General features: G+C 46.4%; 1 long non-coding RNA gene across 1 annotated transcript in view; it reads right to left on the bottom strand.

The window, feature by feature from the left end:
• Nucleotides 1-151: 151 nt before the first annotated feature.
• Nucleotides 152-12,976, bottom strand: part of LOC107181686 — a 16,132-nt gene continuing 3,307 nt past the window's right edge. Inside the window, exons 2-3 of the long non-coding RNA XR_001512372.1 lie at nucleotides 2,440-2,443; nucleotides 152-161 (exon numbers count right to left, since the gene is read on the bottom strand). This is a non-coding gene — a long non-coding RNA (uncharacterized LOC107181686). The remainder of the gene's footprint in view (nucleotides 162-2,439; nucleotides 2,444-12,976) is intronic.

Below are 12,976 nucleotides of genomic sequence, written 5' to 3'. Positions count from 1 at the left end.
GAGCCAACCATAAAATTATTTTCGTTGCTACTTCATAACTGTAATATTGCTACTGTTATGAATCGTAATGTAAATATGTGACATGCAGGATGGTCTTAGGCGACCCCTGTGAAAGGGTTGTTCGACCGCCAAATGGGTCGCGACCCACAGGTTGAGAACCGCTGTTAGAGCTTCAAAAAAGAGCAAAATTAACCTACATAGTAAATGTTTAAAAATATAAGGAATGTTTAAAGAGATAAAATAAAAAACTGCATATGTAGAAGCTATAAGAAAATGCCAGTTCTTTCACTGAATATGTTTTATTAAAATATATTGGAATAATTTCTAATCATATCCAAACCCTTCCCAATAAAAGGAGTCTCTCCCATCAGTCTCGTTGTAAGAGGCTACTACTACCTTGATATTGACACCAGACAAGGGCACAGTGAGAAAGGAAAGTTGCAGGCCAATCTCCTCCCTGAACACAGATGCAATAATCCTTAGTAAAATATTAGCAAACCCAGCCCTGCGATGCATGAAAGAATCATCCATCATGCCCAGGTAGAATTTATTAGAAATGCAAGGGTAATTTTACATTACAAAGCCTGTGAACGCTCTTCACCATATTAACAGAATCAAGAAAAGCAGAATGATCATGCCAATAAGATGAATAAGTATCTGGTAAGCACAGTGCTTCTCTCATAACACTAGTTGTTCGCTAAATAAAAAATTTTAAGTCAGAAAAAGCTGAGTATCCTGGGACTGTGGCCACCTTCCCTCCCAGCACTAGCTCCCCTGCCTTCTCTATGCCAAGTAGCCGTGGGTGTGGGGTGCTGGGCATGTGAGCCTGCAGACTCAGGGAGTTTACATACAAACAGAAAATGGAAAACAGCCTAAAATTGGTTCATTTTGCTTCACCTTATTTGAATCTATTTATAAATATGTACATTTTTTAAAAAATGTACACAGTTGAAGATACCAGTTTTAAATTATTTATCCACTGTCCTGCTCTAATGTCATCTCTCCAAGGCAGTGTTCGCTCCTGAATTTTCATTAATTTAAACATATGTGCAAGGCTTAGAAATTAGATAAAAAATCGCATTACACTCAAAATATGAAGTTGGCATTTTTGCATTCTGCACCAGCCTCTGCTGCATTCAGCCTGTCAGAGCTGGTCTATCCTGCCAGTCCTCCATACAGGCAAACCATTGATTTCCTCAACTGTCAGTGTGCATATCGCTTTCAGGATAGATCTGTTAGATAGAGGCTGACATCTCCCAGGCTTTGTCATCATTAGATGATGATTAATGTTAAAATCTTCCATTTGTCTTAAACACTCCCTTTTCTAATCCAATAATTGACCAAAGATAGAGGATGTTGTGTTAAGTGGGCAGTGCAGTCTTTTTCCCAGGTGGCTCCTGAGATGCAGGGGCTGAAGCTGCCCCAACCACTCCTCGCCTGCAGCTTCTGCCTCGGCAGGGGGGACCCCAAGACCCCGGCCCTCTCCGATGGTCCTCCGTGAATCTTAGAGCCCAGGTGAATGAATGCCTTTCAAACTTGGGTCTGCAACAGTAAATTAAGCTTCTAGGAATCAGTCGTTAAGACTTCCTTACTCCATATAAATACATGTATTAAAGTATATGGGCATATCTCATTTTATTGCACTTTATTGTGCTTCACAGGTATTTTTGTTTGTTTGTTTTTCTTTACAAACGGAAGCAAGACTGTCCACCAGCAAAAAAAGAGTATGAGTTTATTGTGATACCTGTTCCATTACGGTGGTCTGGAACTGAACCCGGAATATCTCCTAGATACATCTGTACTAAATAGTGTATTAATAAAGTGTATTTAGTGCAATGCATTGATACAGTGTATTAAAGCTTAAAGCTTTATATTAGGTTCTCACTGTGGCACTGCTCAGGGAAAAAAAGCCCTTTATAATCTGCACTGCGTTTCCTGGGCTCGGTGTGCAGCGAGGTAGCACAGGTGTTCCTGTAATGTTTGTGGGTCTTTGTATTTTGTTTGCCTGGAATTCTCACTGTAAAACTCCAGTCACCTTAGCATCCCCACACTCGGGTCTCTGCCCCCTCAGCTCAGTGAAGTTACTGTCTCTGTCCATGCTGTAATTCCCTACCCTGTGTTCTCGGAAGCCCATCCACACATGAAGCTAAGGTGATTGGGGCCTCAATTCATGCACTTCTCTTCTCAGGAATCAGTTTTGCCCTGCCCTCCACCCAGTGTCTGAAAGTCATTGTTTCGTATATTTTTTCCAGTTATGTAGTTGTTTACTATAAGAAGACTAATCCAGTGCCAAGTGCCCTGGTTGTCCCCTCTCAATTAGAATAAATTCCAAACTCCCTGCTCTGTTTCTAAAGCCCTGTATGACCTGGTCTCTGCCTACCTCTCTGACCTCATCAAGCACCACTCCCCTCTCTACCCACCTGTAAACTCACTCCACACTGGCCTCCTTTTACTCTTTTTAAAAATATATATTTTTATTGATTTCAGAGAGGAAGGGAGAGGAAGAGAGAGATAGAAACATCAATGATGAGAGGATCATTGATTGGCTACCTCCCGCACACACACCCAACCCCCCAATTGGGAATTGAGCCCACAACCTGGGCCTATGCCCTTGACCGGAATTAAACCTGGAATACTTCAGTCTGCAGGCTGACACTCTGCCCACTGAGCACATCGGCTAGGGCTCCTTTCACTCTTTAGATGACCAGCTTTTGTATTTTTTTTTTTTTTAAACCTCAGGGCCTTCGCACTGCTGTCTCTTCTGGCTGGGATGCTCTACCCTCTGAGTTTCATATGATAGTTTTTCCTCATGTTCAAGACCATCCCATTTAAAGAATGTACCGGTCTCTGTCAGAGAAGCCTGTTTGTGTTATGCCCAGATTTCAAGATCCCCAATAGACCAACAGGGAGCCAGCCGAGTCCGATGCAAAAGCAGAGAGTCTTTATTCGAACTAGTTCGGCTCCCCGACCACACTCACCGATGCAACGGCAAGCCAAGTGGCAGAGAGAGAGCTAGCCCGGTGGGAAGAGGAGTTTTATAGGGGGGTGGAGTAAGGGGAGGAGAGGTGACTGTGGGCCCTGCCAATTGGCCAGGTGCAAGTCGGGTCTTGTTACACGGGATGTGATCATATCTATGGCGTGCACCTCCCTTGATTGTCATTGGTTAGTTTAAAGAAATCCTGGGCGTGGCTAGCAGAGTTTTGGGCTTCCGGGAAGAAGCCTTGCCGAGCACATGGCTGCTAGGGTAAGATGGAGGGCGTAGCCCTCGCCCTTTCATTTGTTGTTGTTGTTTTTTGTAATATATTTTTATTGTTGATAGTATTATAGATATCTCCCACCCTCCCCCTTCTGTACTCCCCTCCTCCCAGCCTGTTTTAATAATTTGCAGAATGTATATCCCATTCCGATATTTTTGTTTGTAGTTTTCATTTCTTTCTTTCTTGGGCTTATTTTCTGTCTTTCTTCATCAGAGCAGAGCACCCAAGAGGACAGGCACCTTTTCTGTCTTGTATCTTCGATGCTGGGACTGTGCCTAGCACTTGGGAAGCACTTGATAAATTCTTCTTAGGTGGATGGATACGTGAATAAAATTCATTTTTCTTCTTCATTGCTTTATACCTTCCTCCTAAATTACCACAAATTTCCAATGAAATTTAATATAGCATAGGGATGGTGGTGAGGAAGATGATAATGATAATGATTAATACTCACTGAGCTATTATTACTATGTGCTGGACACTAGACTCAGAGCTTTATGTTCATTATCTCACGTGATCCTTAGTACAACCCTGAGGTAGCTGCTCTTGTTACCAGCATCGTAGGTGAGGAAACAGGCACGGAGAAGCTCAGTGCCTTTCTGAATGTCTCACATCTAATCTCCGTCCCCAGGCCCCAGAGTTTAACCATCCCACCAGGCTTCCTGGAGATGCTGACATCCAGGGTCTGGTGTTTATTTCCCAGTGACTGGAACTGGGTTTGCTGCCTTTGAGAGATGCCCAGGTCATGCTGGTCTCTAGCACCAAAACATCATGTACCACATCTGTCGTCCATTACTCATCCATGCCCTCAAAGAGCCCATATTTGCTATTGTATCTAATCCTCGTGTTTCCGCTGTGGCATAAATATGCTTAACCAGCTGTTGGTAACACTTTGTAATGCTTGTGACAACCCTACCGAGAACTCGGCCTTAATGGAGCAGATGGTGTGAAATCAAGCAGGCAGGAGGGAATGTGGTAAAAGGGCCTGGGGAGGGAGGAGCTGGTCAATGCCACTTCTTTTGTTTTTTTCCGGAGGATTTGAATGTAAGGCAGGTCAAATCCAAGTCCCCATACTTCTGTCCCAATGGCAATGCAAGATCTGGGATATAGGGTCAAATGAAAGAAATTTGGAGAGTGGGAGAAGTTTGGAGAGTGGGAGAATAGTTAGAAATATTTTACCAAAGTGACTGACAAAAATCACCAGAATGAATATGTTTCTCGAAAAAGCAAATGGAGAAAAACAGAAGACATTGAAGAGATTTAAGGGATACATAGAAAGAATGATAATTTTCCCAGAGAGAGTAAATGACATATCCAATGTTAATAATAACAACTTCAGTAGCTAAGTGAGAGACGCAGTTTTGAATAGTGTAAAGAGAAAAGGTTCAAAGTCAAACAGATGGGAGTTCAAACACTAGACCCACAGCTCACAATCTGTGAGACCCAGAACAAGGTCCTCACTGTCCAGGAGTTGGAATTACCCTTTGGATAACAAATCCTGCTGTAAGGTGCGAAAGAGGAAGGCTTGGGGTAGAGGGTGGTTACCTGGGAGGCGAAATTATTGAAAAGCCAGTGAGAAGGTGCTCCCACACACCCCAAATGCAGGTAGGTGGAGGCAAACCTCCATCATTCACAGACCCCACAGGGTACCAGGGGGACTGTAGGGATTACAGGAGGAGAGAGAGAGACCGTAGCATCAGATCCCGGAAGAAGCAACGGTATTGGCTAGAAAGCACAGCAAGCCATGGGCGAGATGAGGGCGGGCTGTCGGCAGAGTTCTGCAGGGCTTGGGGGCAGCGAAGCCCTCTCCGCCTCCTTGTCTGGCAGAATATGCAGAGTGTGAGGGACCCTCACCACCAAAGGCTATGTGGGGTCCATGCTGCGAGCAGCATCCCACAATTCTCAGCTACACTCATGTCAAAGATTGGGGCGTTTAGGAGATTAGGGGTAAAGGTTCTAATTTCCTTTGAGACCACGGCTCATGTCCTCCAGCCACAACATGATCCAGGCTGAAAATGGCTCAGGTCCCATGAATGTTGTATGAGGTGCAAGAGCCGTTCATGTCGCCCTTGAGCAAGATTTATGAGCTCCTGCAACATTGGCTAGCGCCAAGTCCCGGCTGTCCGGCAGTTTTGAACTGGCTCACTCCCGACAGAAGAAAAATTAGGACTTTAAAAAACTTACCTGATCTGAGCACCTGCTTGTGTCTGCTTGTTTGTGGACAAACCTGGGTAGTCTTGAAGACAGATTAGTTCTAAAAATTTGCACATAGGATGTTAATTACACCAGAAAGCAGGATATGTTGGGCAACACACATCCCTGGCTCATTTGCTGTAAGCTCCATAAAAAAAGGGCTTCATTTGTAATTAGGGCATTTGGGGAAAGCCTTCCTGAAGGGGACATACACCTGGAGGAGAAGGAGGAGAAATGATGAGAAATCCTGGTGTATTCAAGGCACAGCAAGGTGGGCAATGAACCGGAGCCGAGATAGAGGCTATACAAGCCATGGGGTGGGGACAGTGCAGGGCCCTGTAGGGACTTGTGAGGACACAGGCTCTCACTTGAAGTGGAGGCAGCTCTGTTTGAGAGTTTTGAGCAGAGGAACGACATCATCTGAACGACATTTGGAATGGATCTTCTCGCTCCTGTGGCAGTGGGAGTTGTTAACTAGACTGTGGGGAGTAAGGAACCAGGTGGAAAACTGCAGCTTCACAAGGAGAGGTGAGGGCTGCCCAGACCAAGTGGGAGCGAAGAGCCAGCGAGGACGGTCAGATTCGGGACCTGTTCTAATATGTACAACCAGTTTCTAATTGTGCACGGACTGAATAGGAGAAGTGCCGTGGAAATGAATAATTTTACTACCAGTATTACTCATATTTAGCTCACATGCAGTCCTTCCATCTTCTAAGCACTTTGCCAACATTAACAAATGTGTTCACTAACACTCAAGGGAAGCATTTTTGTAATGGGAATTACGAAGGCAGAGGCAGTGGGACTTGTTGATATAATTATTAGATGTGGAGATTAGAAAGAGAGGGTTCAGGGATGACTCCGTTGTTTTTGGCCTAAATAACTGCCATTGACTGAGATGGGAAAGACCGTGACTAGAGAGTTTTCTGGGTTGAAGTGTGTCCCACCCACCCCTTTTCATATGTTGAGGTCCTAACTTCTAGGGCCTTAGAATGTGACCTTATTTGGAAAGAGATTGTTGCAGATGTGAGTTAAGAGGAGGTCATCCTGGGGTAAGGTGACCCCTAATCTGATATGACCAGTGTCCTTTGTTAAAGGGGGAAATGTGAACACAGGCATGCACAGGCAGGACGTTAAGTGGAGATGAAGGCAGAGATTGACAATCCGAGGAATGGCCAAGACTGGCACGACCACCGCCAGCTGAGAGGGGCCTGGGACACTCACAGCCTCAGAAGGAGCCAACCTGATGGTGAGTTCAGACTTCGAGCCTCTGTTGGTTGGGCCACCAAGTTTATGGGACATTGTCCCCATGGTCTGGGGGAACTGGTACAGAGAGGCCTAGAGAGAAGGGAGCATCAGGGGTTTAGTTGGAGCCCCATTAACTACAAGATGTCTATGGAACATCTGAGAGGGGGGTTCAAGTGGGTGGCTGATATCAAAGTCTGCAGTTCAACAGAGGTCCAGACTAGAGACTTATTTTGTGGATTATTAGATTTCTATTATTAAAGGCCTTCTATTTAATTTTATAAATTAAACTGAGGCCCCAGAAATGAAGGCTACACAGTTGCTTAGTATCCAAACCTGGATTAGACCCCTCTTTTTTTCCCTTCCCTCTTCAACACCCTTTCCAGAGCCTCCTGCTCAGGTCTTCCTACTGTTTCTGGGATGAGACTCTCTTCCCTCAAACTACCCAGTGACCAGTGTCCCTTCCTTCAGAGCTTGCCATCAGTCATAACATGGGGCCGTCTGGAGTCCACTGAGGCATTGGTGACTCCAGGTTTGGAGTCTCTGACACTAGGAAGTCTTTTCAGTAAAACTAGAAAGTCTCTCAAAGCAGTGTATTCTAAGTGTCCGGAACTTCTGGGTGGGCATCAGGGCATAGAGTAGCTTTTGCCATTCCGAAGTTGTTCTCTCTCTTCATATTCCAGAGACCTTGCCAGCGATAGCCTCTCAAACATGCTCATGTAACGAATTAAAAATATGGATTTCCTGTTATGAGTTAAAGCCAAAATATAGTGTCAAAATTTGCCTGGCCAAGTAGATTTAATAAAACCCAAATGCTCTCCACATGTTAAATATTCATCCATTTTTTCTCCATAACTGCTTACAAAAAATATTGATGATTATCTAACTTTGAAATGTACATAGGAGAATATTCACGTGTGTCTCATTGATTTTCCTGACAGGGCCAAATGGAGCAGGTAAGCCAATTTAACACAACCAATTCCTAATTTTGCACAGACTGAATAGGAGAAGTACCGTGGAAATGAATAATCTTGCTACCCGTATTATTAATATGTAGCTCACATACAGCTCCTTCCATCTTCTAAGCCCTTTGCCAACATTAATAAATGTATCCACTAACACTCAAGGGAAGCATTTTTGTAATGGGAATGAGAACACCGGAGAGATGCAGATGGATGCCTAGGGCTAGGGAACAAGTTCGTGCTGTGGTACAAAGCAGGATAACCCCTGGGGAGTCCAGGTCCCCCTTGGATTTCCATCTCCTTTAATATTGGAGAAATATTGCAAGCCTAGGAGGCAAGTCTAAGTTCTCAATCTTAGTTGTATAAGGTGTGTGTTCCCTATAGTACGAACTGTATAATCAAAGCGAATATACCTACTATGTGCCAAATATTGCTAAGTGTTTGGGATGATAATAGACACTCTGCCTGAAAGAAGCTGAGAGATTAGTGATGGAGAGGGAGACGTGGATAAGCAGCAGTAACCAGTGAGATGATGGCCATGTCTGAGATACACAGAGAGAGACACAGCCACCCTGAGAAGGATCACCCAGCCCATTCCCCGAGAAGGTGCTGCTGGGGCCGAGCCCTTGGGCAGATGAGAATCAGGAAGGGGGATGTGAGCAGGGGAGACAGCCCTTTTAGAGAAAGGGGGAAACATGGGGGAAGGTGGCCTGGAAGAGCATTGTGTCCTCTGAAAATTGCAAATAGGTGCTTCAGCCTCACTGGAGTGCAGGCTGCCTGTCCAAGAGGAAGATGATGTGATTCTAGAGCAATCATTGCAGGGCCTCCCATGCCATTGCAGCACGTTGCATTTTCTAAAGATCGCTCTACTGACATCTCCCATCTCACTTGTCCTACATGGTGATCTTGATGCCCTCTCCTATCTACAGGTGGGTTATGCCCCCGCCCTGTGGATCTGAGCGGGCTCATCACTGCCGCGATCAATGGTGCATAGTGGCAGGATGCCATGTGACTTCCGAGGGAAGGTATTGCTATTTCTTTTCTGCCTTGTCCACGGAGATATTTGTTTTTGGAGAGCTGAGCTACCAGCTAAAAAGTCCAATTGGCCTGAGCCCACCCTATTGGTGCTAAGACCACCAGACGACATGGAAGGTCCATATGTACTTGCTCAGGTCCACAACCCCAGCTGAAGTCCCAGCAACAGCCAGCTCAGCCTCCAGATGTGTAAGTAAAAAGACTTCCAGATGATTCCAGCTCCCAACTGTCAGGCCACTCCTACCTCTTGAACCTTCCCATTGAGATCCAGGCACAATGGAGCGCAGACACGCTGTCCCTTTTGGGTCCTGTCTGAATTCCGACTCACAGAATCCAAGAGCTTAGCAAAATGGTTGAACTTTGAGGGTGGTTGGTGATGGTGCAGTAGCAACCAGAACAGCTGTACTGCAGATTTTTTACTTTATTCTCAGGCGATGGAGAACCATTGAAGGACTTTAAGGAGAAGTGCAATGTCATCAGGTTTTGTGTTCAGAGGCACAGCCGGGGGATCCTGTGTGAAATGAGAAGGCGAGCTGGTGAGTGATTTCTGTGCCTCCAGCCTCTGAGTCATTCTTCTTGGGTGAATCTGAGTTGTCACCTTTTTCTGTCACTGTTGGTTAATTTTGTCAGTCACACTCATTTCCCTCTCGTTCAGTGATTCTCATTCCTGGCTGCACATTAGCACCAACGGGGGAGCATTAAAAAGTATCCCATTTCCCGCCCCACCCCCAGATCCATTAAATCAGAACATCTGGAGAAGTGGGACTCCGATGTCGGCTCATGTCCCCAGGTGACCCTTATGTGCAACCAAGGCTGAGACCCACTCACGGGCCCTTCACTGACCGTACAGCCTGCGCGCGGGGAAAGCGTCTCATGCTATAAATCTGAAGCTCAGTAGAGGACTAAATTACACGCTGAAAAGTTTGCGATACTCTCTAACCTTGGAAGAAAAAGAAGTTTCTAGACAGTTGATGATGGTTGCTGGAACAGAACCAAAGGAAAAGTTACAGGCCTGAGGCCACATTATGAAAGAGAGGTGAGGCGCTCAGGGGTGAGTTTATGAAAAGGGGACACTGAGGCTCTCTGATCCTAAGGTTTGTTTATTTTGAGTAGAGAGCTCCTTCCTCTGAAACAGAGCTTGCCAGCATGATCTGAGGAAGCATCTCTTCCAACACGCTATTTTCTTTTGCTCTGACATTGGCAAAACCAAAGTGGATCATCGTCAAAGGGCATGTGTAGGAAACGGAATGAGAAACTTCCCCTGTGTGCATGTGTATAGAGCTGCGGGGGGTATGTGGGTGCAGGTCAGGGTCATACTATTGAAAAGTAATGGATGGGGCAGATGGTGTAGAAAGTGACTGGACAGAGGAGAATGGAGTTGTGCATGCTTGGTGAGCTTCTGCAGGCCACCTCCTCTCCTCCCAATCTCCTCATCCAGATAAGAAGGTAAGATGCTCCTGGGGTCTTTTACTCAGCTTGAAACTATGGGTCTATAGTGAGGTATCAGAAACCGCTGTACTTTGCTTTGTATTGTCCTCATGCGGAGCAGCTCATTCCTCTGTGTATTAACCATGTTTCTGGTGGTTTGATACCTGAGGCCTTGGTGACTCTACAGAGACTGCCCCTCCCAGGGCTGCCCACTCCTAGAGATAACACAGGACTCGCCTGCCAGTGTGCCTTCCACATGCAAACCAAGCGATCCAGAGCCCACACCCCAAACACCTCCTCTATCCAGCTCCCCCAGGGCCAGGTACCAGGCAACTAGGGACAGCCTCCCGCCCCAGAGCTCCCACAGTTATTCCAACCAGCCAGTCCTCAGTCTGCTTACCTGCCTTGCCATTCCTTCCTGTGGAAACCCTGCATTTCCCCTCGTTCCTCTGCTCCTTACTGACCTGGTGCTTCCCCAGGTGTCCCCTCCCCTGGGACCTGTGAGTGTAACGAGCTAGCTTTTCAACCGCAGTTGTATCCTGATCCATTGGCCTTGCCACACCATAATAATAATAAAATTCACATTTTAAACGCTCTAATCAGAGCATTCTCACCTGTAAGCCATGGCAACCTCCCTTTCACTGCTTCTGAGAGCCACCATGACACATACACCAAAACACGTGTGCTTAGAACTTACAGTGACACTTCAGCACACAAACGCATCTTTGAAGTCAGCATGTTGTGACAGGCAGGTCCAGGACCCTCCCCTGGCCCTTACATCTGCACAGATTGCCAAGGAGAACGTCTGCCGTGTCGCAGCGATTTGGGATGGAAATGAGGGGAGCGACTGCAAAGAAGTCCTCCAGCATGGCCCAGCAGCCGGGGCAGTTTGGCATTAAAGACGTTGTTGACATGAACGCTTCCAGACCAACACTGTGCTCAGTGGCACATGTTCCCATCATCACAGCGGTCCATTTCGCCTGGAGTTTGGTACTGTTCCCTCTAGTTTGTATCATAACGACGCACTGATATTACATGAGAGGGACCTCCAGTCCCATCTCAGCTCCCCGTTTTCATAGCTCGCACAGCAGGCTTAATTTCACAGCTTTTAGTTTCACGACATTCAGATACCAACAATTGATGGGGGGGTGGGGACGAGGGCGAGGGAAGAGGCCCAGTTTATTGGAAATATCAGTCACTGCAAAAAAAAAAAAACCAAAAAAAAAAATCCTGAAGGGAAAGTCACACTTTGTGAAAGGTCACCAGATGAATAATAACAGCCTCCTGGACTGGGGTGGCTCCTGCTGCTGTGGAGCCCAGCGGGATCTGATACACGTGAATCCTCTGCTAAACACTGAGATACACCGGTGCGAAGCAGTCACATCAACAGCGAAGGCTGCACAATTGGTGCCCGAGACAGAAGCCTTCCCTCCCCCCCACTTTTTATGCATAAGATGAAATGATAGCCACTGCTCAGCTTTTAGCCTCCCTTTCTGCAATGATCATTATTTTATCCCTGTGAGCACTATTGTTTGGGAGCTTAGCTCCTAACACATGACCCACATTGCCTTTCCAGGGAGTGCTTTTCATTTCAGCTACACATGCCCCCCTCCGCTCATAGGGGAGGGCAGTTGTGTTCACAAAACAATGGGATCTCTCCAAAACATCTTTCTGGTATGTGGATGCTGTGGAGGGAATTGTGCACCCTCCCCCAAGTTCGTATGTTAAAGCCCTGGCCCCCAGTGTGGCTGTAGTATAAGGGACCACTGAGGCGGCTCTCTGCAAACCAGGAAGAGAGCCTTCACCAGAGACCGAACCCTGCCAGACCTTATCTTGGACTGCCTAGCCTCCAGAACTGTGAGAAAATTAAGTTCTGTGGTTGGTTTAAGCCTCATAGTCTGGGGTGTTTTGTTATGGGGTGTTTTGTTATGGCAGCTCAAGCTAACACAGCGGACTTCTGGAAGAGAGGAAGAAAGAGATTCTCCTGTTTCTCCAGGGAGCAGGCTCCCCCAGCCAGAATGGACTGTGGGCACAGTTTGGCCAGTAGAGACACAGGGATGATTTCACTAAATGTTTCCCATCTGCGGAGAGGGAGGCCATCCTGTTATCCTCCAGCCACTCGAGTAGAGGGAATGAGTAAGGGTGACCAAGGGCACTGAAGTCGTATGCAAAAGTTCTTGCTATTAAGTGTTGCTATGCCTGTGCGTAACTGACTTTTTGTAAGAGTTCTCTAAGTCAGAAGGAGGGAGGGGGTGTGTCCTCATAGGTGTATGTCTGGGTAACAGGGATTAACTGAAGTGCTGACAGGATTAAATTTCCCCTTGAAAGCTGCTCATAGAATTATCGGAGAAAAAGGGGCCCTGGCTGAGTGGCTCAGTTGGTTGGAGCGTTGTCCTGTACACCAAAAGGTTGCAGGTTTGATCCCCAGTCAGGGTGTGTGAGGGAGACAACTGAACTATGTTTCTCAATCTCTCTCTTTTTTCCTCCCTCTCTCCTTCCCTCCCTCTCTCTCTCAAATTAATAAAACCATATCCCTGGGTGAGGATTAAAAAGAAGGGTCAGTCAGGTTCACTGACCCATGACCGCTCTGGAAGCTGCAGGTTGTTTCTTTGCTCAGCTAGATGGAATTGATCAGCCCAGGGTCACCTGGTGAACTTCTCTTTAGCTGATGCTCAACTTTTCTTTAAGCTGTGCTAATCTGAGCCTGTCACCCAGCTCGGTGCATTTATTTCCGTGTCCCAGGGCTAAGCCTCAGTGTCTCATGTGTCCTCGACTTGGGAGTTGAATATCTATTAATCACATGTGAGCTTGTCAAGAACGTTTAACTTTCCTTATGTGAAACCCCTGATTCCCTCACAC

This window comes from Myotis davidii, unplaced genomic scaffold (assembly GCF_000327345.1).
Source record: "Myotis davidii unplaced genomic scaffold, ASM32734v1 scaffold168, whole genome shotgun sequence".
Taxonomy (NCBI): Eukaryota; Metazoa; Chordata; class Mammalia; order Chiroptera; family Vespertilionidae; genus Myotis; species Myotis davidii.
Note: the sequence above shows the minus strand (reverse complement) of the source record. Positions and strands in the feature narration are given on the sequence as shown.